Raw genomic sequence first — 6,226 nt, forward strand, 5'->3', positions numbered from 1 at the left:
GTTTACACAAATCATTCAAAGCAAATATTATTAACCAATCAGGTTTTAGTAATAATTACTAAAACCTGATTGGTTAATAATATTTGCGTTACAAACAACAGCTCAAAATTCATTATTATTTTTCTCATAGACTTTATAAACAACAGCTTTTTAATACCGTTATTTTTTGCAGCGTCGTTGTTTTTGGTTAATGAAAATGGATATTAAAAGCAGTGATTCTGATAGTAGTGTGTCTGCTGTTACTGGAAAACGGACAAGGAATGAACCGTTGTGGAAACGCAATGTAATCAAACGTGCTAAAGCAGAAGATAAGGAATTTATTTCTTGGAATAAAAGTTTGGTACCTATGAGGACTACAGGGGTTGACTGCCGTTGCCAACATATGTGCTTTTCTAAATTCAGCAATACGGAGAAGAAAGCTATTTTAACATCTTTTAATGCCATAGGTGAAAAAAATGGACAGGATAATTATCTAATTGCGCCTATAAAACCTGCTGAAATAAAGCGAAGACGACCTAGAACAGGCAATACGAGTGTCAAGCGGGCTACAAGTTACAAGTATACTGTTAAATGCGGAAATAAGGAAGCAGATGTTTGTCGCTCTGCTTTTATTGCCTTGCATGGAGTAACAGAACGTCGCGTTATAAGAATTTCTAATTTGCTAGTCACCTATTAGTTTCTAAAGATGGCAGGGGACGGCATGGAAATCAGCGAAAATTGCCACCAAATTCTATGGCAAATTTTCATTCCCACATATCTTCGTTTCCATATAAAGTAGTTCATTACAGTAACAAAAGTAAAAGACGTTAATTATTTTGCGAGCTAAACATAAGAAAGATGTACACCTTGTACCTCGAATCTTTTGAACCAGATGCTTATGTGTTAGTTAAAGATGGTATTAATGTTAAAAAAGGTAAATGCGCGCATAAAATATCATTTTTACTGGGACTATTTTAAAAAACATTTTAATTACGGTTTTGGTAGACCACAGACGGATGTATGCAGTCGGTGTTCTGAGCTAAAAGTCATCATTGCTAATGAAAAGAATGTGGCACTTTGTAACAATGCAAAACTCAGTCTTCTTGTTCACAAGCGGAAAGCCGGTTTTATTCTCGCATGAGAGAATGTAAAGATTCTTCATCATTAAGCGACAACATTGTTGTTATAACTTTTGACTTTGCACAAAATATTTAAGTTCCGCACTTACCTGTCAACGATATATTTTATTCCCGTCAACTTTGGACTTATACCTTTGCTGTTACTTTGTTAACCAGCATATCTCAAAAATCCACCATGTATATGTGGCCAGAAAATGTTGCTAAGAGAGGCGTTAATGAAGTTCTTAGCTGCTTGAATGATTATTTTTCGAAGCTTCCTGATTATGTTAATACGGTTTTCTTGTTTAGCGACGCTTGCCCTGGACAAAATCGCAATGTAACCATGGTTCAGTTTTTGTATACTTTGGTAAAGTTAGGGCGCTTTCAACGAATTGTGCATTATTTTCCAATTCGTGGGCACAGTTTTCTGCCCTGCGATAGACATTTTGCTATCATTGAAGGTATGAAACGGAGATTAGAAACAGTTGAACTCCCTTCGCAATGGATGGATGGACGTGGTCTCCCAAAAATTTCCTGTTGTCAGAATTTCTGGCGCTGTTATTAAGGATTATCAAAGTCATTTCCAACCTTTCTTTAAGAAGACGATTATGGCTAATAAAGAAAAATACAAATAAATTGGAATGTTCAATTTATTATTTTTCGTTCCCCCTTAACATATGAGATCAAGAACGTCCTAAGTACCACATTGTTTATTAGTCTTCACTGAACAAGTTTCAATGGTTTATCCTCTAAAAATACTTATCGTTTATCTCTCTAGACTCACTTAATTTAAATTAGTAATTTCCATTTGTATATTTTTTTGAATAACTTAAAAAAATAAATTATTTTTTGTTTTTTTAATCTCCTGAAAAATGTTTATTTTTTGACTTGGGACGTTCTTGATCTCAGGTTTTCAATTATATTATATAAATGCTATTTGCGCATTTGACCGTAAGCTACACTAAATTAAATAGTTTTATGTGTGTTTTGTAAAAAATATTTGTTTGGATTTATAAACTGAAGTTTTTTTATAAGAAATAATTATATTGTAACATAAAAATTTCCCACCCCTCTTCTATTAATCCCACCCCACCCCATCGTTTATTAGACTTGGACTAAAATTCCCACCCACCTTTTATTTCCTCTCCCCCCCCCCCTCTTTCCCTGCGCATTTATTAAGGACTCAATAGTAATAGAACATTATATATATATATATATATATATATATATATATATATATATATATATATATATATATATATATATATATATATATATATATAAATTTACAAACAAGGAAAGCACAACTTTTAATGGTACTAATAGTTTCATGTCTAAAAACAATCATCAGCCATTTGTTACTTTTGATTCAAAAATTGAAACCAAGTTTTTGAATCAAAAGAAACTATTTGAATCGTTTGATTTATTTTGAATTGTTTTACATTGATTTGTTTTGAATGGTTTTTATATTTATATTATACTTGATAACGAGGGTATCTATACTCCCTTGAAATATCGTAAAAATGTAGTAAAAATCGATTTAAAAATAAAGAGTTACTTCTATTGTAAAAGATTTTATTAATCATCAGCTATGTTATACAAAAAAACCCGTGTAAAACAAAGTTTCGGTGAAGTGTGCTCTGTCGTCAAATCAAAATACAAAAGATGAGAAAAAAATCTGAAAACGGCTGCCTAATTACCCTTAATTTATACTAAAAATTAGATTACAGGAAGTCTTAAATTGGCGTCCAATGCTAGAACCGAATTTGTGAAAATGTTCTTGAACCGAATTGTCTAAAAACTGCTTAGAATTCGAAAAGATTTAATTAATTTCTAGAATCGAATTTAATGAACATAGAATGAGATGATCGATTATCATTAAAAGTTTAACGAAACTAAAAACTTAATTACTTTTCTCAGCCGATTAATTTAGCATCGAATTTTTTTACAATCGAATTTGTAATTTTTAAACTTAATTACTTTTCATAGCCAATTAATTTTGTGTCGAATTTTTTTACATTTGTAATTTTAATGCATGTGCGATGTTGTTGCAATTGAAAAACGGCATGGTTTTTCCAAACTGGTTTTTGTTAAAGGTTAACGTGTACATGATCTTTCAAAAAAGATTTTTATTATTTTGGAAAATAATATATTTTATTTGTTGCAAAATTTTATGTAAACAAAAAATCCAACAAATGCATGTGAAAATATATCAAGTTTTGTTTAAAATAGAAAAATGGAATACAGAAAAATTGAAGGTGACAAACGAAAAACATTTGTGTATGTTGCACGGGACTTTGGCTTCATCAAAAATAAGGAAAACAATGGCTTTGTGTATCTCAAGTGTAAGCACCATCAACTTTGTGACGAAAGTGCAAAAATAGTTTTGTCAACTAACTTACTTGAGACAATACATGGTCACACTTGTGGAACTAGGCCCCAAAATTTTGATAATTTTCCAGCTCTTGAGTTAATGCGAGACATGGCTTCAACTGCAAAACTACCTTTGCTTAAAACCTACAATAATATCATCCAGCCCTCAATTGAAGGTGTCAAGGCTGCACTTACTTTCAGAAAGTGTGAACAAATTCTACAGAGTGCACGAAGTAGTCGCTACAGCACAAACCCTAAATCTCCAAATGAGGCAGTTCTAAACATGTTGCAACCCAATCCATTTTCTAACATCTATAAAGGTCTTGTAGAGTTTGAGGATCAACTAGCTTTGTTCTTTTATTCTTCAACACTGCTGACATATTTGTCAGGTAAATCATTTTTAATCTTTAATTCATTTCAATATCAAAATGGGGAAACCTAACCTAAAATAATTTTTATTAGTTTAGATCCCAGCTATTTTTAAATGTTAATAACTCGTCTTTTTCAAAAACCACTATCCTGTTTGTTGAAGCTACATTTCGTGTGGTTCCTGCCATTTTCCATGGTGGTCAGCTGTTCAATATTCCACTGGAGTTCGGAACAATGATCCTGCTTGTTCTGCATGACTTGATAACTCAGCAAAAAGAAGGTCTCTACCTACTTGTTTTTAAAAAGCTTCACGAACTTTATCCAACTTTAGTGCCGCAGATTGTGATGGCTGACTACGAAACTGAAATCGGAAACTCTATCAAAGCTGTTTTTCCAAACATAAGGGTAACCGGTTGCAGATTTCATTATGTCCACGCAATTCTCAAAAAAATTAAGGCCATTGGTCTGCAGGTGGATTACACCAGGAATAATAATCCAATTATCAGAAAATGGTGTTGTAAGTTTATTTCCATGTGCTTGCTACCACCCAATTTAGTAAAGCCTGTAGTCGACAAACTAAAAGCTGAAGCTAACCATCACAGTGTCATTGCTGTTAAAAAAAAAATGAACAAGTTCGTTCAGTATTACTAAAAGCATTGGATGCTCCAATAATCTTCTGAGATGTTTTCTGTTCATAGCCTGCGTTATCGTACTAACAATGTGTCTGAATCCTTACACTCCAAGATGAATCGTTTAATGACAGCACACCCTGAGTTTTGGTATTTCTTGGACGAGCTTCAACAAAATGTCAGTCTTTATATATTAGCACTTTAGTGTTCTGATCCAATAAATGCAGCAGTTGAGATCCTATTCTGTACGATTTTAAAATGGGAACTTTATATTTTGCATGCTCATGCACCTGTTAATGTTAGCATTAGTAAATTATATTTGTATCATGGAACAAAATAAAAATTTTGTTCCATGCTACTATGTGATTATTTAACCAACCAATAAAATAGTACAGATAAAATGCAATCAATCAAAAAAAATTATCTTTAAAATATCAATTTTAAATAGGTCGTCTATCCAACTGAAGTTGAGATGCTCCAGATTTAAAATGGTTCCTAAACTAGAAGATAACTCCGTCAAAATTGTCAAAGGCAACATGAGCGTCTTTGCGGGTATGAAGAAAAGCTTGCAAGTAGTGAATGGATTGCAACCAAATTTCTTGAAGCTGCATCATTCCTCTGCAACGATATGAAAATACCAAGTGATCAGGAAGTTCAAGAATTCATTGAACAGGTTAGATAATTAATTATAATTTTTAAAAATAAACAAAAAAGTATTTACTGCATTGTATTCATGTTAGAGGCTTGTTGTTGTTGTTGTTGACAGGTGGCGACCTCCCTTTGTTGGGACAGTGACCAGAAATTCTACTAGCTAGATGTTTTATATTTATGTTTTTTTTAGGAACAAACTGTTGATGAAGAATCTCAATCAAATGGACAAGCTGCTGTGGTGAACAGACCAATCAAAAATGTCTGCAAAGTTTGCCTCGTCAACAATCTTCAAGTTGTTGTTTTCCCATTTTCCTTTCCGCCATCTTTGTCTATGCCAGCGATGTGCTGAAGCCATTCAAAGTAGTGCTACTAATCACTGTCCAGTATGCAGAGGACCAACAGCAGATTTTATAAATGTGTTTATTTAATGTACTATTTAATATACTATTGCATAAATTAAAATTTTAATTTATTTAACTGATTCGATTCTAGAAGATTCTGCTCTAATTAGTGGTTCTATATTATTCGATTGAAACAAGTTTTAATGACTTAATTCGATCGATCCTAAAAAATTCGACTGTAAATGGTTACAGAGATAGTTCAAACCCGATTCTAGTTAGCTTTGATCAGTAAAAAATTCGATTGTCTCATTCTATTCTATTTAAATTCGGTTACAGTATGTGACGCGTCTAAAATGTCTTAGAAACTGTAAATTTTCACACATTTGAGAAATATGCTAACATTATTATAAAAAAATTCTTTAGAATCGCTTACTTTTGCTTTTTTTTTTTAAATATATTTTTAAAATTTAAAAATATATTTTTATGTATTGATTCAAACATAATCTCTCTCCAGAAAACTTTAATAACAAGTTTGAAATAAATAGAAATGAAAACTATTATCCAAGAGCAAATATAAGTAACAGATGTAAACTGCCTCAAAATGTTAACAAATATACTGAATATAGCATTGCATATCGAGGTCCAAATATATGGAATATCGATCAAAAAGGATTTAAATGTATGGCGAAGTCATTAAGTTCATTTAAGTTTCAAATCAAAAAAGAAATTTTTAATGTTTTAGATTTATTTGTGCTCGAGTAACTCT

The 6,226-nt window shown here is 31.9% G+C and overlaps 1 long non-coding RNA gene across 1 annotated transcript; it reads left to right on the forward strand.

Annotated features, from left to right (window-relative positions):
* Window positions 1–3,930: 3,930 nt before the first annotated feature.
* LOC136076499 (uncharacterized) lies at window positions 3,931–5,591 on the forward strand. Its single transcript, XR_010636318.1, has 2 exons — window positions 3,931–5,141; window positions 5,310–5,591. It is a non-coding gene; the product is annotated as an uncharacterized LOC136076499 (long non-coding RNA).
* Window positions 5,592–6,226: the final 635 nt, after the last annotated feature.

The sequence above is a fragment of the Hydra vulgaris genome, chromosome 02, assembly GCF_038396675.1.
Source record: "Hydra vulgaris chromosome 02, alternate assembly HydraT2T_AEP".
Taxonomy (NCBI): domain Eukaryota; kingdom Metazoa; phylum Cnidaria; class Hydrozoa; order Anthoathecata; family Hydridae; genus Hydra; species Hydra vulgaris.